This window comes from Protopterus annectens, chromosome 9.part0 (genome assembly GCF_019279795.1).
Source record: "Protopterus annectens isolate FY-2018-M chromosome 9.part0, PAN1.0, whole genome shotgun sequence".
NCBI lineage: Eukaryota > Metazoa > Chordata > Ceratodontiformes > Protopteridae > Protopterus > Protopterus annectens.
The window spans coordinates 252,842,159-252,867,286 of NC_056743.1; the positions used below are offsets into that span (position 1 = coordinate 252,842,159).

At 39.5% G+C, this 25,128-nt stretch overlaps 1 protein-coding gene across 2 annotated transcripts in view; it reads right to left on the reverse strand.

Moving 5' to 3' along the window:
- PRR5L (proline rich 5 like) overlaps nt 1-23,713 on the reverse strand; it is a 959,912-nt gene extending 936,199 nt beyond the window's left edge. For both annotated transcript variants that reach the window (XM_044082833.1, XM_044082832.1), the window contains exon 1: nt 23,491-23,713. The gene's annotated coding sequence lies outside the window, so the exon portion shown is untranslated. The remainder of the gene's footprint in view (nt 1-23,490) is intronic.
- Between the last annotated feature and the right edge of the window lie 1,415 nt (nt 23,714-25,128).

Genomic DNA, 25,128 nt, shown 5'->3' on the forward strand with positions numbered 1-25,128 from the left:
CTTAACTATTAGTGAGCTGAGCCAGCTGAGCAACATTAAATATTTAACAGTGGTCATATTACATGGCAGTAGATTACCTGCATTCAGCACTATAAAATCAATATTTCACACTATAGATTTGTTGACCATATTTAGAACCCTACATCACAACTCTAGTTTGAACATTTATGCTATAGAAATATGCCCCTGCCACTGTCAAATGTTTCACCAGTCTAACCATCAGAAATGTAACCAACAAACTAGGTTTTATTTATTCATTTTCATAGCAATAGGAAAGGCCATCATCACCAGCTTAAATATAAACCCCTGTCACCAGATGGGTTGCAAACTGGCTCAAGGACAGAACCCACATGGTTAGAATTGCTGGAGCCATGTCAGACTCCAAACCAGTTACAAGTGGCGTCCCACAAGGCTCAGTCCTGGGACCTCTCTTGTTCGGTATATATTTCTCGGAGGTACAGGCCAACACGGAAGGACTGTGGCTGACCAAGTTCGCAGATGACTGCAAACTGGGTGCCATAATCGACTCTCCAGCCGACACAAGCATCCTCCAAAAGGGCCTCATAGAAACAGACAACTGGTGTCAGAGCCATGGCCTCAAGCTAAACGCCAAAAAGTGTATAGTCATCCCCTTTGGCAAAACAAAGTGCCCACAAATTACCACATAGGTGGTAATCCATTAAGTACAGAAGAAGTAATTAGGGACCTGGGGACCCAAGTTGATAGCAATCTCTCATTTGACAACCACGTGGCCAAAGTGGTTAGAAAAACATTTTATATAGCCCACCTAATCATGAAGGTATTCACATCTAGATCAGGGAGGTCATCGTGCCTCTTTACTCATCCCTCATCAGGCCCATAATTGAGTACAATGCCCCTTTTGGGATGTACCTTACCAGACACCTGCAGCAACTGGAAAGACCCCAAAAGTACCTCACTAAGAGGATCAAAGGGCTCAAACAGATGCCATATGCTGCCCAGTTAAAGAAACTCCAGCTCTACTCAGTGGCATACCGCCTGCTCAGAGGCAATCTGTGCCTGACGTATAAAGCCATGTCCAACCCGGAATTAATGGACATGCTGCACCTCAGAAAATCCAAATCCCATCGAGCTATGCGCTCGAGAGACTTGAACCTCAGCACTCAAATAAATAGGACATGCTGGAGGGACAGATTCATAACCCAGAGGCTCCCTTCCCTCTGGAATAAAATCCCAGTCCAGGTTAGGCAGAGTCCCTCATTGACTCTCTTCAAGAGGAATCTTGATGAGTGGATGGGAGATCATAGGTTTTCCCCAGGTATCACTTCTGTGTGACTGTTAGACAGAGGCACAGTATACTAACCTCGAAAAAGGGCATAGCAAAATTCATTTAAAATGGGTGGCGAAAGCCAAACACACTCTGGCTAGGCTTATAAATGCCCTAGGGCAGATAGCCTAGTATGAACCTATGAACCTATAAAGTATTAGTCATTCTTGGCTGACTTTTAAAACATGACTGGCTTCAAAAATTCCTCGTTCACACTACCCACACATCCTCTTCGATCAAATCATCACTCATACACTTCTCTCTTTATTCCCATCTGAAGGCCATAGTGACATACCTATCCACTCTCTTATTATGTCACTATTAATAAACAATTCAAGCTATAATTTAAGAAGTTATATTTTTTATTGTAACAACTGATTTTGGTATCCCTCATTCTACCATACAAAACTACTGTTGTCATAAAATGAATCCATTTCTCTTCCATAGTAGCATTCCTAATTTAAACAAATTTAAACAAAATTCTCTCTCCCTCCATAGGTAACAGTGCTACTCGTTTCTTGTTCCTTTTCCTTAAATGTAAAATATCATCTCACTAAACATTGCGTTTTATTACAGCATTGTTGTATTAATAATGCAGCCTTATATTTGTATCACACAGGATGCCAATAGCTAACGCTCAATAACCGGACTATAATAAGGTTTTGTCTTTCTTTCAATACTGCTCATATTGTTAGAAACCTCATGTCCATAACTGGTTACGTATGCAAAAATCAGGGCTTTAAATGGTGAAGCTTGTGTTGGGCATTTAAGTGTGCTTTTAATGGGACGTATCATAGTCAGTAAAGAAAATTTTAAAAAGTCCCTCCAGTAATCACAGAAACAGCAATCTTGACAGATGTATATGTAAGTTGCTGTACATAGATATATGTATTCTTTGAACAATGACCTGCTGATTTCTACAGCATAAATGTTCACACTACTGCTGTGAGTACAGATGTATGGTTCTAAGTATGGTAAAAAAAATCTGTAGCTTGAAATACTGATTTTATAATGCTAAACGTAGGGAATTTACTGCCACGTAATATGACCTATATTAAATATTGTGATGTTGTTCAGCTGGGACAGCTCACGCAACCTCTCCACATGCATTAATATCTGTACCATGCATATCGTCTCACGTGACACTGCATACTAATATCATCTAAATCATAGCACAAAATTATTCACCACACAAACCACTTACACAATTAACAACTTAACAGTATGATACATTTTAAACAATTGTGAAATTGTAGTCAGTTATAATCTCTAAAATAAATTGTCGACATGATCATTACATATGAAAGAAGTAAAACATTATCCTGTAAACATAGTTACATTTGTGTAGTGCATGACATAAATGGTGTTTCATGTTTTAGGTGAGGCTTAGTGTACGATGTTGTTGATAGCAAGAAGCACTGACTTAAAGAAGTGGCACAGTTCCTATCAAAGACTAAGAACAAGTAACCAGCATATTCTGATTGTAACCTTTACGGTCTGCATGTCATAAGTTGCTGTCAAAAATCTCCACTAGGAACAAGGCTTTCAAAGAGCTTTCACATAATATAATACAGTATGTAAAAATAAATTTGATAGTTTTATTTTTTTTTTCTTTAAAATGGTTCTGCTACCTGTATTGCCTCACCTACCTTACGAAACAGATAATTTCAGCAATGTGTCTATGACCACTATCCCCAAGTTTTCACAGGCAGTAAAGGTTTTTAAAACCACCTGCACTTAGCCAAAAGTGTTTCACAAACCAGCCACTGCAGTATTTTAATGTGCATACACATGCACACACACGCACGTGCACACATTAAAGCTGTTTAAAATTACCTGAACTTATCTCCACCCACACTTTGTTATTTCCAGTTCAGCATATTTTTTTAATATTCAGCCACCCCTCTAAACAAATAAAGCTCCCCAAAGACAGAATAGCAACTAATCCATTAAAATAAACAAGGTTTAGTTTTCATTAGCTTTAATGTTACAATGGTAAAAAGTACGTGGTCAGTAAGGTCAACAGCTAATGGTGAAAGCTGTGTGCATGCTACAATTAAACAACTGCAGACAGACAGACAAGCAGATGAACATTCTTGAGTGATTGGAACTAAGAACTTGGGAGTCTGATCAAAGCAAGTTGTAGATGAGCCAAGCTGAATATCAAGGAGCAGTCTCAAAAATGGCACTGTAAGTTATTTGATACAGACATATAAATAAAATGAATCATGTGAATCTGTCTGATGATCTGTAGATTAGAAGTTAAGATACTGCGGAATTTTCAAAATACATTTGAGAGAAAAGAAGATGCTGATGTTAGAAATACAGTCCTGGACTTGGTAGATATGGTGAAGAGTTAGCCATTCTAGGAATGTTCGGAGAGTATCATCATCACCATCACTCATAAGTACAACGATTGTGAAAGGATGGCACAGTACCTACCTAGCTTTCACAGCAAGGGAACAGTGGCTGAGAAATAAGACTAAACAGGACCTGGCAAAATTACATTGGTAGCCCAGCTTAGGAATTTAGGAATGAAGAAATGTGTGCCAGGGTCCAGGGAAGTTGTTCCTTACCCCTCCATTAAAGCATAAGTGCTCAGCCAGCTAAATAAGTGTCAAAACTGAAGTCTTCTGCATTGCTGACTCACTTGTTTGCCCATGCATATATTTAATATCCTTCCTAACTTAGTCATTGCTGTGTTAAGAGTATTGAGGATACCGGTGTAAAGCGGTCCTTGTTATATTTTACTTGCACTTCCACTCCTTGAGAAATACTTTGCATCTTGAAAGTTCTGGACATTAAAAGTGATAATTGTTCTTTATTATTAGCTGCAAACCACCAAGTTTAAACAAGAGAAACAATTTTGCCAGACACAGAAAGAGAGGGGTAAGCTTCATTACTGTCATATGGAAAAGTAATGAGGAAGTGTAAACGTCTGAATCATTCAAAGATACATGGATCTATATATCTTAACTCAACGTTGACTTATTTAACTTCTTGTTTCATACTTGAAAGAGTATGTTCTTACCTAGGAACTCTATCTTCAATTACAATTTTCCAAAAATGGAGCAGTTTTCATGAATGCCTGCCTTATAATATTAGAGGGATAATGTCTTGAATGTGGCCCAGGTGATGTGGGTTTGATTAGCACTTTGGGCATCTGTCAAAGTTGGCAAGGAACAGGAGCATGCCTGTCGTGGGGGACTGCTTGACACCATCAGTGGATCATTCTTCAAGCTTGGTGGAGGCTGTGGCTTGAAACAATCCCCTGGCTGAGCAAGTGGGATTACTAAAGAAGCACAGTCACCCAACAGCTTGGAACTGGAATGGTCTCAGTGGCCACTCCATGCTGTCATTCACCCCAGCCTACTAAAAAGAGTCAGCATGTTTGGCGTTGGATCTTGGGAGAAGAGCTCTGGTGTGCAAGACAGTGCATACAACACAGTTGACCATACCTCTCAACCTTTCAGAGCAAAAAAATCTGGACAAAGTCTAAAATAATAGGGGATGAAGTCCCAAAAATAGGGGCACATTTTAAATATTGTGCTTATTAACTTAAAAAAATTGCTAAAATTACACAATTTGTGTTAGCATGTATTTTCTGCAAGACATGAAGTTTGAAATTAAAATGTATTCCAGTGCATAGTGACTTCAATCATCAGCAATTTGCCAGAAAACTACAAGTTTAATGAGAAACAGACCAATAATATATGGCAAAAATCTGGACATTCTGTGAAAATCTGGAAATTGGGAGGTATGCCTCTGACTTCTAGCTCTGCTCTACCTCTCAAACGTAGATTTCCACTTACCCTTCCCACCCCACCTATAACAGCCACTACTGGGAGGATACCAGCCATCCACCTATTATCTCAGTGTTCCTCTTCCTTCTATCAAAGATAGCCCCACAATATGGGGGGGGGGGTTAGTACCAGGCAATGAGGCATCTGTAGCTAAAGCCAAGCAGCTAATGATTAGCTGAAGGCAAACTAAGGGGGGTCCAAAACACAATGTTTCCATTAACCCATCACTGTGTTAAACAAAAAATAATTCACTTTGCTGGCAACCATGCTCACAAAAGTTCTAGCTGCACAAATTATGACATACTCCCACATAAGCATATATTGTGGTACATCAATGAACACCACATATATGCTGTAAATTATAAAGATAGTTTTAAAAGTCTTTATTATATACATAGTTGCATTTTCTGCTAAAGGAAGCCTATCATTTGTGTCATTTGACTAAGGATCTCTAAAAGGAAAGATATAACTAAAACATGTAATCAATTTATTTTTGTAAATCTAAGATTCCTGATGTGCTGTTGCAGTGGCGGCCAACTGAAAAGCTGCTGTTCAAATATATTTCTCACAACAGATTTATTTTATTCTCTATGAAGATGTGAGTGATTTCAATGCAAACAAACATAAGAAAAGCAGCAGATTTAAGACATGGTGCTTGAGTAGTTCAGTTTGATAGTTTGTGACACAATAAGTGATACTCTACACACTCAAACTGAACTACTCAAGCACCATGTCTCAAATCTGCTGCTTTTCTTTGAATTTTTTGAGGAAAGGAGAAGGTAAATAGATGGACTTTTTTACACAAAAACAAGAATTTACCATTTCTCTGAGTATCAACCTCAAAAGTGACTGCATTTAATAGCGTGGGGTTTGGGACAGTATGGGAGTCTTGCCCCCTCATACAGAAATGAGCTTCAGACAATTTCACCATATCAGATGTTGAGTGTGTGTGTATACATATATACACATATATGGGTCCCCTTTGTAAGTTCGAAAGCCCAAAATCTCGAGTTTCAAAATACCAATCCCAGAAACTCAAGATTTTGGAATCTAAAATTACAAAGTAAAAAAAAAAAAAAACAATAAAAACACTACAAACTGTTTTTGTTTAAGCATAACGGGAGCATTACCATTCTCTTCACTGTAGCGCAGTCTCAGAGATGGTATATTTAAGTTGCAGTGGGTGTGGGGAGTGCAGGGGGGCTTGCCCCCCTGCAAAAACATTGTTTTACTTAGTTTTTTTTGCACCACTTTGTAGTTTCGAGAGTCCAAAATCTCGATGGTTTGAGTTCAATGTATCAAAACACGAGATTTTGGGCTTTACAAAGTAAAAAAAAAAAAAAAAAAACAATAGAAACACTACAAACTGTTTTGCACCCTCCAGACCCCTGCAACTTAAATATACCATCTCCGAGATTGCGCTACATTGGAGAGAATGGTAAGCGTAACGGGAGCACTACCATTCTCTTCACTGTAGAGTGATCTCGGAGATGGTACATTTATTATTGGGGGGGTTCCCCTCTCTCTCTTACCCTCACTCTCTCTGACTGTAACTGCCCTCTCCCCACACAACATGGTTTTCACTTTTTCTCACTGGAGTCTGCTCATACACAGTCTTCATGAAAAAAGTAATCTCCAAATCACTGACAAATGCATTGCCTACCTACTGTTATTTCCAGGTTATCATTAAAATTGCAACACACCAATATTTCAAATCTCTGTCACATAATCAATTCTCACTGCAGCAAGACTTGAAAAGAGCTTTTATACCATTTTTAAATTAACTTTCTTTCACGCAGAAATGTATAGTGATAAATTGGATTCTCATGCCCATATGTAAAATACTTAATACTGGCTTATTAAAAATTGTGCATATAGTTTAGTCTTGTTTGAATAAATATGTCACACATTTTTGTTAAATGATACCACATTACCATCAGCAATTCTGTTACTGGTGGAAAGTACTGTTTCATTAAGTCACCTGTTTTACACTTTAAAACTGTTAAAAAACACAAAACTCTTTTCTATTAAAGGGATACTGACCAGTAATGCTGTGTGGAATTTACGTGAACACCTTACAAGTAGCACTTTATAGCTCTAACTTATATCATGTTATACGTAACTGCTAACACTTTCACTCACTTACATAAATCTAAACAAGGTATAATAACTACAGTTAAAATCCTCATCATTTCATTGCCACTGAATTCAGCATTTCTGCCAGCTCATCCCATAATAGTTGCATAAAAGAAATATGTGAACAGTGCGCATGGATGCCATTTTAGTTTTCTGCTAAATCAAGGTTTGCGATAATTTAACAAGAATATTAAAATTCACTCTTAGAGATTAGTATACATAACCAAAGTAATAAAAATGCTTCATATCACACACACCCGATGATCACATTTTACTCTATGCATCATAAAAACATATCAGGCTTTAGAGGTTCAAGCCACAGTTTCATGATTATTAACACAGAAAACACATTAACTCTTGATCAGCAATTTCAGTAAAATAAATTGCTTGGTGTTACTTTTTTTACAACTGAGTAAATTAGCAGACATGCAGTAAACAATATTGAATAATATCAAAAATACTGGCACAAAACTTGTAGCTCACAAATTTATAGTTCACTGCTGTCCCTATCTTACTATTTAGGAAAGGTTCATAGTTAAGATAAGACTGTCCCCATAGATTTATTTCAGGTCTGTGTGCAAAAAAAAAAATGTAGATCTCTGCAGCTTTTAGGACCTCCTGACTTCTCTACACTATACTGCAAGTTAGAATATGTAGCGTGGTCGCCAATGACTAAATTTATCCTATTGTTGGATAAACTTTGTAGACATTAGTGACAGTTTTGTGCATCTGGACTTGTTTTAACTGTTCTCCTCCCTAAAATGATGACCCAGTGATTTTGGCATTTTCCTGCTGAAATTATGCTTAGAATCACTTTTTGTGCTGTCAGCACTTTCTGATTCATAAATGGTAATACCCTGAATCTTGATTTGTCTTGAAGGGCAGGTTCCATCTTGATAAGCAATCACTAATACAGCCCCTTAATTTTAAATTCCCTTAAGTAAAGCATGGTTTCTGTGTGACTCCATGGATAGCAGGTCACATTCATAATGTGGGCTATATGGTAAAATGGCTTATTTGTAATTTGAAACAAGCTACCCCATATGAACATGCCTTCCTTCACCAAAACATAGAATTAATGTTGCTTCTGGATCGCAGTCTATATTTGGCCTGGATTCACCTTTATAATGCTGAATTTATTTTAAACAAGTCTGTCCAAATTTCTTAACCAGTTAATCCTGAAGCCTAAATCTAGACTTTATGATTAACTAAAGGAAGTATTTGGCATTGCAATATTCCTTCTAACTTTTGAGCATAACCTGGATTTAATCTCCACTTTTCTTTGTCTGCATTTGTAAATCACATACCCTCTAAATCACATTATATTAATATATATGAACGTTTTTCTGACCTTTTTACATAATACAAACTTTTTATTAAAATCTGTGCTGCATTACTGCTCTCTAGTAGTTACTCAGAAACAGTTGTAACAATTTTTTAAACTGTATTAGGGATACATATTAATGTTTAGAACTCAAAACTGATCCATTGTACAATACAGACTATGCAGCAGTAACACAGGCATGTAATATAATTATTGTCAGTATTATCTAAGCATATTAATCTGAGACTGTAGACATATTAATACAGCTGGTAATTCACAGATGTGCTTTTAGGCTTGTGTACCTGCATATTGTGCATATTCAACTCAGGTAGACTGTTTTGGATTGTACTTTTAACAAAAGCTTCTCGATTATGTTGTATACTTTTTTTTTTCTATTGATGAATGTTAACTAGCAGTGCCTTATAGTGTTACAAATGCAATTTATAGCTGTGTGACATCCCTCCTCTGGGCCAGTAATCAAGGAGCCTCAATCCTCACCACTGACACCGGTGGGGAACATTCACTTAAAACAAAAATAGATGTACACAGTAATTTCAGATTCAGCTCTCTGCATCAAGCGCAACTTCCACTGAGAGCACACAGGGAGTTTACGCAGGCCCCAAATAAGACTTCACTTTTCTCTCTGCAGAAACCAGTGCTCTGTGTCCCTGTTCCAAGTAGCTGATCCACACACTGTTTGAGATTTGGTTTTCACACACAAACACATGCACACACACACACACTTGGAAAGGCTGGCACAGATTTACCAGTTATGCCCCCTCTTCCAAGACTACAAGGTGGATTCACTGCCACCAGCCAGCTACTTTAAGGCTCTTACCAGGTTACCCAATTACTCTTAGTAAAATTAATATTTATATAAATGGCAATGTTAACCAAGCAACAAGACTTTCAGGAGCATGAAGCCCACAGTTGTTGTTGTTGCTGTTGTATCTTTTGGCTTTTCCCGGTTAGGGGTCGCCACAGCGGAACTCCAGTCCGCTAATGATTGGCAGTAGATTTTTACATGCCGAGTTGCCAGCCCTGACGCACAACCTTCAACGAAGGTACGCCCATTCACGCATGTCTCCACACAGAAGACGCTTTAGCTGAGAATCGAACAGGACAACGTCTTACTGTGAGTGCGACAATGCTACCGCAGCACCACAGTGCCACCAAATAAATGCAGTTACTGTCCAAGGTTAAACTCTTTTCTAAAAGACGAGCCACAATACAAGGTTTAGATATATTTAATAATAAATAATAAAATAGAAAACATGAAAATACTGAATATCTATTTACAGTAAACACCAGAGTTTCAATTCACAGGAAATATAAAAACAACACAGCTGGAAAGATTCAGACAGATACAGTAAAACAATATTCAATTAATCTCACTATTTTCCTAACTGACTGTAGAATTACAATTCCCTGGTTACTTACTAAAGCAAGGCAAGATGAAGTGGATGGATGTCTTGTGTCAGTTCCAATAACAGTGTGCTAAGTGTCACTATCACATCTCTCACTAATATCTAAATGCAATTTCAGTGCTGGCTATAGAATGACATCACATCTGGTCACCTGACTCTGTGGTTCCCACACTATCCCAACTAGAAGCTGAACCAGAATCTAGCACAGATGTGTCACAATACACACCTAGAGCTTTGCTAAGGCATCTGGAGACTGTAAAACAATTGCAATACTTTCATCCTTCTTGTAGAGACTAACCAGCCATTCTCTTGCACCCCAGGGTAGCAATAAGTTCACCACTAAGGACAATTAGAGCAGGATCCCAAACCAGACATTGCATCTCTGGCTGCATTCAGGCCTGTGAAATAAAATGTTTATGGCCTAAACAAAGTCATTGAATTTCAAGCTATTTTTCTTAAGGTAAGCTGGGCTGAGCTTAACCCTTTCCATGCCAGCATCCTCTGTTAACATTCCAGCAGTAATCACAACACAGCCTGACATAATGTATATTTCCTTTCTGTCCAACAGGACCCACTGTTGATACATTTTTAACACAAACATCTTTACAAATACATTTTAACACAAGCATCTGTACAAATCAGTTTGATATACAAATGACATAAAATTCTTTACAAAACTCCAGTTACATGTGCTGGCATATGTTACACATGCACCGTCCTACTCTCTCTGACATAGCTAGCACTGCCTATCATTACATTGTCTTTTCACCCATCTAATTTGCCTTATTTTCTCCAGTACTAGCTTCATAGCTAAAATTTCCTTTTTCTATTCTATTTTTCCTTTGTAGTCATCTCTGTCATTTTGGCCTACTTTCCTGTTTCATCAAGACCTCTGATTATTCAACCTGCTGTAGTCCAATTACCAGACTGGAGCATCTCTATATTGGGAAGCCACCCACACTGAAAGAAATTGCAATCATTTTGAGACAGTTTAAGTGGGCTAAATTTTCTTTGTTTTTTTTTGTAAAGCAAAGATGTGTGGACATAAATTGCTTTCTATGCCATTCTTTTAATTTGCAATAAGATATATACTGACATAATATACAATATCACTCCTTAGCTTCTTTATTTGATTACTTCATCCTGCCAGAGAGCATACTCCCCTTGACTTTCACCGATCCCCCTTTAACCTAAAATCCAGTCAATCATTCCCAACTCCTGCATCAGTTAGACAAATCATTATCATTTAGTACATAAAAAGGTAGTCTACAATACCTTTAAACTACCACCATACATCCCCCATTTTATATCTCACTGATTTCTTCTCCCAAGTATTAGTTTAACTTAGTATATAAAAATTTATATTTTCTGGTCTGTTTTACTAAATTATCCTAGAGCCACACCACCGAGAATTAACTTCTTTCTAATCATTTTTGCCTACTGCCATTTGCACCTGACTGTTTCTGTTGCTTCTGAATTTATCATTATCATTTACCAGCTAGACCTCACTTCACTCGCCCTCGCTACACATGGACTCACTCTACTCTCGTACCCAAACCCTAATTCCCACCCCCACTACATCTACATTTATACTTTCACTAATGCTATCCCCTTTTTTTCATCTATCCACTCATTTATTTACTAAACTTACTAACATTCTACTTCCTCTCATCAGTACCATAACCCGTCCTCTTCCTCTGCACATAACTAACTACACTTTTTAGAAAACCCTCCACTTCCCTGCCATCCATCTCACCTGTGCTACTTATTTTCCTGTCCTATATTATCAATCCCCATCTCAGTCATACTCTTACCTTCTTTCCTTATCATAATTTTTCCCTTACATGGTTAACAGCTTTGCAAGCTACAGTAATCAAAACACAAACAACATCTGTCACATCCATTGATTCCACCCCTACTTTTAGCATTAGTTTCCGTGAAATCCCCCTAGCCTATTTAACTTGGCTTCTATACATTACTCCAAAATGAAAATATTTCACTCATCTCTCCGTTACCATAAAACTAAACTATTAAATACCATAACAAAAGACCCTTTTATTAACAAATGATTTACCTCCATCATCTCTCTATGTGAGGATATCCATCCCAACCCAGGTCTCATTGTTTCTCAGCACTGCTCTACCCCATCTAAAATCTTACACCCGGTAACAGTTAATCTCCGTAATGTATGCAATCAAATTACACAGTTGCATGTCTGGATACCTTGGCTAAAATCTACCATAAAAGATTCAGAAATTCACCCCCTGGGTATAATATAATAATAGCTGATAGGGCTCAAAAGGTAGCTGGAGAAATATCCTTACCCTACCCTAATTACTGTACTGTCACTCCACATTCAAATAGCATATCAACATTTTCTACTGCAGAAATTCTCATATCCTGCCTCAGACTAAACATAAAAGCATGTATGTCATAGTGTTAGGCATTCCACCTAGAAATTAATATTCTAGTACATTAAGGTATACTATCATGGATCTCCAATACAATCAGCAATGAGACCATCATTCTAGGTATATAGACATCAACTGGCAGAATTTAACATCTGACTTCCAATTTTCAAGTATGAACCTTTTTGGATTTACTCAATTCATTAACCAACCCACCAGATAAAAAAAAGTAATGATTAATGTTCCACCCTAGACTGGATACTAGTCTCTGACCCTAGTCACCTCACCAATGCTAGTATACTCCTACATATCCTAAGTAATAATTTACCTTCATATGCCCTGAGATCTACCACACACTTGAGTAAAGAACATAATTATAAGACAACATATAATCTCACAAAATTCAGCCAATACCACTCACAGAATCTTTACATGCTATAGATTGATCAACATTAAAAGCCCTCCCTTTGGATGAAGCAGTCTGCCACTTTAATACCAAATTTATTAATATCCTTAACAGTCTAGCTCTTCTCCATACCAAAAGAATCAAATCCAATCACTCTCCTTGGCTTTCATAGCAAAGTAAGTACCTTATTACTAAAAGGGAGAGGACATAGAAAGAGTAGCTGAAACAAAAAAAATCAAACAGAATATTTTAGGCAACTTCATAACCAAGCAAAAAATAAATAAATAGTGACAACAAGCATTCCTACTCACTTTTACAAAACAATCATAAAACTAACCAAAGATTCTAGTCTTCCATAAACACTTTACATAACTGAGGACAAAAAAATACCCAGACCCATCTCCTGAAAATTCCCCTATTTAAACAGCAAGCATGTTTTATACGTACTTTATTGAGGGCATTGTAAACTTAACATCAGCCTCTCATAGTCTTCCTTCTCTTCCCATATAAACAAATAAAACCCCTTATCTATAGATTTCTTTTCCTGTAACATTGCAAACACTTCTTCTACTCTTACTAGACTACTTCTCTCCAACCACATCCTCCCTAACAACACCCCTCCTTTACCCCTGAACCAGTCCCCATGTCCTTCTTAAAAAAGCTTTTACATAAACTCAAACCCTGCTCAACATCTGCAAGTAACCTCCCTCTTGGTACCTCGGTCTAGGTGCAGAGGCCATTGCCTGTCTCATTAGTATTCTTTTAATCAATCTATTTGGAATTTTATGTCCCATCCATATGAAAACAGTCCTATTACCATCCTTCTGAATAAAGGGGAAACTCAACCCAACATTGCAAACTTTCCTCCTATTGCCATTTTGTCCCCTCTCTCAAAAATCATTGAATAGCACATGCATAAACAGCTCCTCAACTATCTAAAACTAAAACAAACAGTTAACCAACACACAGCATGCCTTTTGTCCATCCTGTAGTACCACATCTGCCCTGTTACCCTTTAGGAATACTGCAAATTGCAAATAAGGCAAGGAATTCCAGCAAACTCATCTACACTATTCCTTGATCTGACCAAAGCTTTTGATACAGTCTGTCATTCAAGACTCCTGTCTCATGTATCAGTTCTTGGCCTATCTTTTTCTTCTCTGTAATGGTTTACCAGCTACTTTTCTAACAGGAAGAAAGCAGTTAAATGGACAAGTTATTTTCCCGCACCTACCCAACGTCACTGGCATTTCCCCAAGCCTCTGTTCTTAGCTCTCTTCTTTGTAATATTTTTATCAACAATCTTCATACTTCCTCATGTCAAGGCTCACTCCTTCAATATGCAGATGATACCAACATCATCTGCTATCCTGATAATCTCTCCCCCATGCCTTCAGCTCATAACATAGGAAGTTTTTACTTCCATTGAGACTTGGCTTAGTAACTTGGAACTCCTACTTTCGAAAAAAAGTTCATTTTATTTATTTCCAAACCTCATGCTGTAGATAAAACAAGTTTAAGATCTTTTCCCTGAAAAATACAGAAACTGAAGTAATTATGCATGTGAAATTATTAGGTGTTGTAATAGATGACAGCCTTAAATTTGATCTTCATATTCAAAACATATTAAAAAGAACACCAGAAACTAAGACAGGATAAATCCACCAAAATTACCCCTGTTACTACCTTCCTTTTAGCATTACTCTTGTATGGAGCCCCAGCCTTTACTAATATACAAACTTCAGTAAAAACAAAACTTGAAACATGCTACAATAAAATCTCTAATTCTGCTGCTGGTGCACAACATTTCATGCACCATTGCATTGCTCTTCAATTTCTTACTTAAGTGGCTTGAATTTCCACATCAACTAACCTATTTTCAACTTGTAACAACTCACAATCTCACTTAGAAGCCTGCCCTCCCCTGAGCTCCATAGTTACCTTCCCAAAAGATCTCTCTGATCGGAAGACAAACAACTCCTGTCAATTCACCAACCCAACAAATCTTCTGGTCAAAGTCTTTAGTCAAACCATGTAGCAAAAACCTGGAATTTCTTACCTCTACCCATGATATCTAACCCAAATTTGCTGACCTTTAAAATTCACTTAAGGAATTCCTTTCCAAATCTTGGCTTTAACTTGACTTAACTTAACTTGGCAATAATCCAGACTGAACTACTCACCACTTCATTTCTATTGTTAACCCTTCGCCCCTTTTTACTATAAATGTCCTGTCTAACCTTTCTTATTTACATCCTGTAATACTTCCCAACAACTGATAGATACTTAATGTACATTCTATTGTGGTTAATATTCCTGATTTACCTAAAATGTGAAATTCTATCATGCTGAGTATTAGTCTAAACTATTAATATTAGTGCTTATTGATTTTTATGTAATTATGCCCTATTTTTGTACCTGGAACTTTTCTCCCAGGGCCTCTGTTGAAAATGAATACTCTTTTCCCAGTTGGACTTTCCTGGTAAACAAATGTCAAATAAATAAATAAGGCAACATAACAAAACACAGCAAAGATTTACCAAAAATCAAATACTTGTAAACCAAGAGCGCTCAGTCAATTAAACCCAGAATAAGGAACAAAGCCAAACAGGGACAAAGGTCCTAAATTGTCTCATTAATCAACAACCTACACATCTCACCCACTTTTAAATTTGCCAAACTTCTGATGTCACATGACTTCACTTACTAATGTGGCATTTGTAGTTGCAGTTCTCAGTTAGAAGCACTAAAATTTGTCCCATACATCAGACACTCGCTGGAAAAGAAATGCTATAACAAGCCAGTGCTGGCGGAGAAGGGTGGCAAAGTCAATACAATGGCCCAGGCAACCCAAGTTCATTTAATGGCATGGGTGTATGACAGCACATGCAGTGAAGATGTCCATGCCCAGCATAAGTGGTAATGAGTGACTGTGCCCAGTAGAAAGTAAAACATCACAAAAGTGTTTTTGGAGTTGTCCTGCATTTCCTTAAATTATTCTCACATTAAAGTCAGTCCATCTGTCTTACTCTTTCTCCAGGAGGCTGTGATCTTGAAGAACACATAAAACAGTGGCACTGAAGCAACAACACACTGCTCTAACTGCAGCCAACAACAACACATAAGTAACTGTTTATCTCAGCAGCAAAGTGGCAACAAATGTGATATGGACTATCTCATACTGAGCAATTGCATGCAAGCTATGCCAACCTGATTACCTTACTTTACCTGCCTTTATCCCATCTTGACTACATCCTTTTTGGGATGAGGTGTCAGAAGTTGTATATGCAGCACAGATGTGGCTTTGATCTTTGGGTACTTACATATTATCGCAACCAGATTCCAAACATCTCAATAATATGTAAGCAGCGATAGCCATAGCTGTCAACATTTCCTTTCTAAAACAAGGCATTTAGTTTTAGTCCATAGCTCTGACACCAGTTGTTTGCCTGTATCAGCCCTTCCTGGAAAACATTTGTGTCAGTGGGGGATTCAATGACAGCTTCTAATTTGCAGTCATCTGCAAATTTGGTCAGCCAGAGGCCATTGACATTGACACTGACTTCAGATAATTAAATGTCAAAAGGAGTGGTCCCAGGACCAATCCCTGAGGGGCTCCACTTGTGACTGGCTTTTTTGTAGAGGGAGACTCCCCGGTTCTAATTTACTGGGTCCTGTCTGTGAGGCAGCAGGCTATCCACTGGGTGACATAAGGGTTTGTACCTAACCTCTTGAGTTTGTCAATAATGCCTGATAGGGTATTGTGCCAAATGCCTTGGCCAGGTCAGCCTAGGCAGTATGAACCATTTTGCCTTCATCCATTGTTTGGGAAAGAATGACCTGCCCTTGACGAAACCCAGCTGGGTTGGGTCCAGTGTCTGGAGGTTTCCTCTGTCATTATTGATCATTTCCATAATAATTCTTTCCATGGTTTAGCATATGAGACTAATGAGACTTATTGGTCTGTAGGACCTGATAGGCCATGTTTAATGCTGTTTAGAAGGCATCCTGGTATATTGTCTAGGCCCACTGATGCAGTGTTCCTGGCCTTAGAGAGATCATTAAGGACCTCTTCCCTACTGATAGGAGGGGGGTTATATCTGATGGCATTTCCAGAGAAAAGGTTGAGGGGGAAAGAGTGGTAAAGTTGGAGCTGAATTTGTCATCCAGTAGGTTTGCTATATATTCTGGCTCAAATTATGTATTGCCTTCGAGGCTGTGGACATAGATAAAGAATGCCTTGTGGTTGTTATTGGCTTGAGAAGCCAAATTTACCTCAAATTTGGCATTGGTAGACTTTATCTGTCCTCTGCGTTGTTTGTTTAGTTTGATGAGAGTGCTTTTATTCTGCTGGGTGCTGCACCTCCTAATTTTTGCCACCATTTTCTTTCTTCTGTTATACAGCCTTTTGATGTTGTGATTCCACCAGGGTGGCTTTTTTTTTTAAGTTAGTTCTGTACTTCATTCTGGTGGATACAGGTACCTCTACACAGTTATTACGTACATTTATATGATTTCTGTCAACATTTCTGCTTAGGCAGTAATATTCTTAGGGTTTATGGTTATCACTTAATAGTAGGAAGTTACCCTTATTAGTAATTCCTGAATATTCCAATGTTAGCTGGGGTTTCAGGTTTTATTTTTACTTTGAAGGAGACTATTTTGTAGTCTGAACTTACCAAAGAAGACATTATATAGGTTCATAGGTAGGTACTAGGCTATCAGCTGAAGAGCCTAGCCAACAGGGTTCCCTGGCTTACGCCACACAAGAAAGTTAATTTCCTGTTCCCCTGTCGAGCAGAGCCACAGAAGTGATCCCTGGGGTGTATTTCCTATTTCCCATCCATTCATCAAGATTTTTCTTGAAAAGTGCTAATGAGGAACTTTGCTTGACATAGATGGGTAGCTTGTAGGAATCTATCCCTCCAGCATGTCCTGTTTATTGTGGTGACAAGGTTTAGATCCCTAGAGCATGTAGCTCGGAGGGCTTGGGATTTCTTAAGGTGTAGCATGTCCAACAGCTCTGGGTTTAACATAGCTTTATGTTATGTAGGCAATATGCTACAGAGTAAAGCTGGAGCTTTTTGAGATGGTCAGTGTAGGGCATCTGTTTGAGGCCAGTAATCTTTGTGAGGTACTTCTGTGGCCTTTCAAGCTGCTGAAGATGTCTTGTTAGGTACATTCCAAAGGGGGCATTTTACTCTATAATGGGTCTAATGAGTGCCGAGTAGAGGGGAACAATTACCTCTTTTTTCCTGGGTGAGAAGCCTTTTGTGATGAGGTTTGCCACATAGAAGGATTTCCTGACTACTGTGGCAATGTGATTATCAAAGGAGAGACTACTGTCCACCTGGGTCCCAAGGTCTCTTATCACACATTCGGCATTAAGTAGACTGCCGTTTATGTGGTAGTTCATGGGTACAAAGTTTTTACCAGAGGGGATGACAGTGCACTTTTTGGCACTGAGCTTGAGGCCATGCCTCTGACACCAGGCATCTGTCTCAGTGAGGTCCTTCTGTAGGATGTCCACATCATTTGGGGACTCGACTATAGCTCCGAGTTTGCAGCCATCTGTGAACTTTGTTAGCCAGAGGCCTTCTGTGTTAGCCTGTACTTCAGAGAAGTAGATACCAAACAGAAGAGGTCCAAGGACTGATCCCTGTGGTACTCCACTTGTCACTGGTTTGAAGTCAGATTTGGAGTCTGCAACTTTTACAGTGTGGGTTCTGTCAGTGAGCCATTTGGCAACCCATCTTGTGACGTAGGGATTTATACCTAGTTTAGTGAGTTTAGCTATAATTCTGGAATGGGGGATGGTATCGAAAGCCTTGGCGAGGTCAAGATAGGCTGTGTGAACCACATAACCCTCATCTACTGCTTTGGTGACTGCCTCAAAGAAGTCGATCAGGTTCAGAAGGCATGATCTGCCTTTCACAAACCCGAACTAGGTGGGGGTCCAGAGTTTGGAGGTTACCAATGTATTTGTTTATAAGTTCCATGATGATACATTCCATGGCCTTGCAGACCAGGCTCGTCAGGCTAATAGGGCGATAGTTCCCAGGATCTGTGGTGCCTCCCCCTTTTTGGATTGGGATAACTGTTGCGTGTGCCATTCAGTGGACACGAAGCCTGATGTGAGACTATGATTGAACATGGTGCTTAGGTGGGGAGCCAGTTCATTCTGAAGTTCATGTAAAACGCAGCCTGGGATGTTGTCTTTTCCCATGGCTGCTGTGTTTTTGGTTTTAGAAAGTCCAGCTTTTACCTGCATAGATGTGATTACAGGGACTCTGCATTCTTCCCATATAGATATGGACCCTTTAGGGGGTGAGAGGGGGGTAAAGTTAGCACTGAATCGATCTGCCAGGATGGTGGCAATATCAGTTGGTTCTGTAATTTTCGTGCCATTGTGCTGTAACTCAGAGCAGATCTGGGGTGTTGCCATTGAGATTCTTAACATAGCTATAGAATGCTTTGTGGTTGCCCTTAGAATCAGTGGTGATTTTGTTTTCATACCTAGCTTTGGAGGATCTTATATGGGATCTCAACTTCTTACTGAGGCTGTCCAGGGAGCTCCTCCACTCATGGGATTTTGCTCTCTTTTGCAACAGTTTCTTCCTTATGTTGTACAGTTTGTTTATGGTAGGGGACCACCAGATTGGTTTCCTTTTTTTTGGAGGATAATGTCTTGGTTCTGTGGGATAGCACAATCCATGCACTCATGTAAGTGCTTATAGAGTGCATTTGTGTAGGTTTCAGCAGTCGTAACTGTATTGTCCATCTGCATGGGTGTCATGAAGTTTGCCACTTCTGTCTTAAGAAGCATGAAGTTGGCTTTGGAGAAACTTTTTTTACTGTGGTTTTCTTATTGGTGGGTGGGGGCAGGATGCGGATATCTAGGGTGATTAGCTTATAGTCGGATCTGACCAACGAGGAGTTGACTTCAGGTGTGGAGCACTGGTCACTCTTGTTGGCAATGACTAGGTCTAGGATATTGTTGTCCTTGGTGGGGGTGTGGATAAGTTGATCCAGGGCATTGGAATTTATGAATTCCAGAAAGTGTTGAGCGAAGGAGTTGGTACATGAATAGTTTTCCCAGTTAATGGTGAGGTAGTTGAAATCGCCCATTATTAGGGTGTTTGGTTGAACCCTAATATTTTCTAGTATATCAAGAAAAAAAGAGTGGGAATCCTGTGGCATGGTGGGGGATCGGTAGCAAGCCACAATTTGGATTGCAATTTTGCTCAGAGTTAGTTGTACTTGGATAACCTCAGATGCGTTATGCTGCGCAACTAGCCTGGAGGTGTGGATATCCTTAATGAATATGGACACACCTCCGCCTTTGGTGTTCTGGTCCAGGTTAGATGGCCGAAAAGTGTGGCATGACTTATAGCCTGGTAATGCAGGGGTGCTCTCTAGAGCCTTGAACCAGGTCTCAGTCACTGCACAGATATCAATGTTCTCCATTTTAAGGAGTACCTCGAGTGAGTGCATTTGACTTCTAGCATTGTGTAGCATTACCTTCAGTTTTTGCTTGCCTGTTCTTGTTACGGTGGTCAATTTGTCATTTGAACCTTACCTAAAAAAGGCACTATAGGGGCAGCAAGAGCCTTAGCCAGTATCTGGAATCCCAGAGGTGACAGGTGCAGGCCATCTCTTGCAAAGCATCATGGTCTGTTGACCATGTCATCCCAGGCAGGCAGATACTGGATCCCCTTAGAATGACACCAGAAGCTTAGCCAATTGTTGAAGTCAGTCATTTTGTCCTTGTACTACAGTATCTTTCTGGGCAATGGCAGGATGCTACTCAGGGCTAGGGTCATACCTGCCTGGTTTACAAGATTGGAGAGCTCTTCCATGTCTCTTTTCCTCTTTTCATATAGTCCAGGGAGGTACATCTCAGGTCATTCACACCAACATGGACAATGACAGAGTCATATCTGTACTTGTTGTGGCATGCCCTGAGGGCGTGGGTTATGTGGCCGATCCTGGCACCAGACAGGCAGCTGACAGTAACCTTCTCCTTGTTTAGCCTAGTGAGTGGGACATCAGTGTGTCTGACTATAGAGTCACCTATGACTAGTGTGTTGGGTATGTTAGTTTGCCTTATGAGTTGTGTTTTATTGGCACACTGAGTCTGTGGGCTATGTGTCATTTGGGTTGTGTTGGGGGGTGGAGGTTGCTTGCATTTCTGCTTTGGAGGTCTCTGTTGCTTGAGCAGATTATTATTGAGAGACTCTGCAAATGTTTTAGGGGGTGTGCAGTGTGATGAATGAATCAGAAAACCTTCAGCTCTGCATAATATTAATAACAACTTCTAAAACTGCAATCTTACATCTTTTGTATAAATGGAGTCAGAGCTACTTGTCTACATTGTTATGTACATCAGTCTCAAGAAAGTAAGAGAATGCTTATTTATTTCTGTGAGGAAAATAAAAGATCAGAATCCAACCAGGTCCCTCAGTCCCTCAACTCCAGTTCTAGGAGCAAAAATGGCTTGTTTCTTATACCACACATAAAGTACTGTAGGTCAGATTACAAAAGCAATATCAAAATACATTTATGTACTGTCATTTAAATACAGGTACTGCATTAGCAGTCAGTCAGCATCTCCTGATCGGTCCGCCAGTCACCTTCAGCCTGGGGTGACTACACTTTCCACCCGACCCAAGCTATACTACTGTATACCAGTGTCTGAATTCGATAGGCTGTGAACAGATTATTTGCAAATATGTATGTGTATGGGGAGGGGGCACCAAACCTAGCAATAGTCTCTGATTTTACCTCAGATTTGTGCTCTCTTCCTCATAAAAATGTGTGATGTTCTGGTTAATCACTGAAGATTACAGACAGTAAATAAAACCAAACACTACAGCGCTTCTTATTTTTCAGAAATGTGTACTGATACAAAAGTAAATTTTGGCCCTTACATTGACTCTTTTGCTAACAGGTTCAGAGCTCCAGAGAAGATACTTTTAGAGATACAATGTAACAATATTATCAGCTACGTACACCTCTTGCATGCTAAACCCATATAGAATGCGTAAAATATCAGAGTGATCATTTAGCATGATTAACACTTGTACAAAACATACTGCGTAATATGTTTGTTAATTACAAAAACAATACTTCCTTGTTTCCACAAACCACATTTCCACCAGCAGAAAGAAAAGAACCAAAATCCTGTATTAAAAAAGAAACGAAATGTTGCATCTTAGAAATCAAAGAAACTAAAGGCAAGATACAGAAATACCCTGTCTTAAATTTAGGAGCAGTCAATGGATTCAACAAGCACAAAGTTGGAAAATCCTACATTGCATGCCAAATGCAAATACATAAGGCATGCAGGCATTACTGAAAATGCAGAACTTAACTCACTGCTTTCAGCTGACTGATAAACTGTACATATGGTAGAATGGAAGTCACAGGATCACTGCATCATGAATTTCACATCTACTATCTAGATCAGCAGTAACATGGGAAAAAATAAGGATTAAGGACATACAGAAGTGCTACATATTTTTGTAAAATAAAAGTGCACTTACACACGTGAATTTGGTAAAGTTAGTTTTTGCATTAGGTTGGGCGTCGGGCTGGCAACTCAGCACCGTAAAAATCCGCGGTCAATCATTAGCTGTGGCGACCTCTAACCGGGAAAAGCCGAAAGAAAGAAGGCATCATAAAGATCCATGCCCTTATCTGTTTACACATTACTTAGTATATACTAAGTTAGTACAGTATATCTCAGAAGGGATGCAATATCTAACACCTATTATATCGAAGAAGAAAGGGGTGCTTACATTAGTCATGTGTCATTGAATGGCCATGCTGTATTGATATATGCAGCAGTCTGCAAACAGGTGGCCTGTATATTAGCACAACGTGGGATTACTACTAGGGTTTAACAAGGTCTGGTCCTTGGAGTTGCCATGATTGGTTGACAAATATAGCACTCTAGTAGTGTACAAACAAAATGGTGAGACGTTTCTACATAATGAACTCTGAAAGCAATGGGACAATTCCACTCAATGTGTTCTAACTATCTAAATAGAAGAGATGACAATATCCAGTTCAACCTGAGTGTTGGGAGGTAAGCACTGATCATGTCTTCTTGGGTTTTAATGAATGCCTGACCACACCGGCCCCTGTTCACATTAACAATAGCTTACTGTACTTTTCGGTGCTCGAACAATACGCATATATGTGGTGTATGAGACTGTCTTGCGTGTCGTCTTATAACATAGGAGCTCTGTTTTGCCTTTTTCCTAAATCATTTTTCGATACATGGCTCATCTTAGAGCTTTAGACGTTATTGCTATTCTTCAGAAACAACTCGTCCCATTTGCTCAACACCCCTTAAGAACCCAATCATGGTTATTCAAAACGAATTATGGATATTCAAAGGGCAATATACTCAGCTCAGATCAAAGTTTTGAGACTTCACTCGTAAAATTTCGGGATGGGGAGGTGTTTTTTGTAATGGTAATCCTGGCAGTACATTCCCTTACACAAATATAATTTTTCCACAGAACTATACTACAGAATATCCATTGCACAGCAGTGTTACTGTTCTCTGCAATCTTCAATACCCGCCCCAGGCAAAGAATTACAAGTAGTATCTGTCTGCAAGAAGTTATCAGCGAAAGAGCTGCTGCGCGTCCATCACATGTGCACACTTACCCTGGTTGCAGAATTCCTCACAGAATTAGCAAAACTTAGTTAAATCACACAGGAGCTAGGGATGCTAAAACCTGTGAGAAAGCCACACAGAGACGGCAGTTCAATAGTAAGCATCAAACCAACGACAGTAAACCCCAGCGATCACTGGAACCAGTTCTGCTGTATTCAATTCAGAAAAGTCTTTTCAAAGCACCATTTGCACGCTTTCTCCCATGGCTGGCCCCTCCTCCTCCTCCTGCACCACCTCCTCGAGATAGCAGCACCACTGAGAGGGATATCCGCGTGAGGAAACTTTGTGGAACTGCCGTGGCAAACCTCGCGCTCAGCCCTCAAGTTTCATTCTGACTTTTTCCGCCTCCCTGTCTTACACACTTCCCCGCCAGGTCTTATTTAGTTCGGTGCATTCAGGAAGTTTGCTGATGGTTTCTGAAGATGTTGGCTTCTTAAATAAACTGCCCCGAATCCCTTTGTCAAACTCACTTTACATTTTCTCAGCGAGTTAGGAAACCGAGCTGCCCTACTGAGCTGGAGATTCTTGCCATGCTGCTTTTCTCTGATATCACTGAACTGCTCTGTCCTTATTAAATTTGTGATGTTTAGCTACACCAGTCGACACTGTTATCACTAATATGGAGCATTGCCCTTTTGTAATTCGCATGCCTCAGAAGATGTTAATTTAGCTTGCCCTCAATTCTTTCAACTTGCTCAGGAACTGCAAATAGTATTTAAATGCCGCATTACTAATTTTTGTAACAATTTATTTTGAATTGCACTCGATGTTTTAGTTAAATAAGTAAAATGAAATTGTAAAAAAATGTTGCATTAGCAGTGTAAGAAGAACGAGCTACAGTTTTTCATTTATTTGTAACTTGATCAAATACTATTCTAGCATGTCCAAAGGTCAGTTGTCAATCTCCTCTCCGGTCCAGCTGGTGAATCTGGGAATCTTGAGGCAATGTTACAACTGCCTCATGTACACAGACAACCCTCTCCTCCTCCCAAAAAATTCCAACACATGTGAGAGATGCAACCGTATAGCCAAACTGTAGGCTAAGCTCTCTCAACTTACAACTTGCGTAACCAGTCAGGAGGAGAAGGAAACCACACTCACTACAATTCCAGTCTCGTATAGACCTACCACAACAGCAAACCAAACACATAAACACACAAAAACATACTCGGAGGCGCTAAATAAAAATCTACCTAAGCAGCAGAGACCTCCAAAGCAGACACCCAAGCAACCGCTACCCCAAAACAAAACACGTGCAACACATAGCTCACAAAGCCAGTGTGCCGAACAGTCACAACCCTTAAGGCTAAACAACACACCTGATACACTTGTTATAGGTGACTCTATCGTCAGGCACACTGACGTCCCGCTCACCAGGCTGAACAAGGAGAAGGTCACGGTGAGCTGCCTGTAGGGCGCTATGATCTGCCACATAACACAAGCACTCAGGTCACTCCAAGGCAAGTACAAATATGACTCATTGTCCATGCTGGTGTGAATGACCTGAGACGTACCTCCCTGGACTACATGAAAAGAGACATAGAGGAGCTCTCTGAGCATGTAGCCCAGGCCGGTATGACCCTGACCTTGAGTAGCATCTTACCCTCACCAAGAATGATGCCACAATA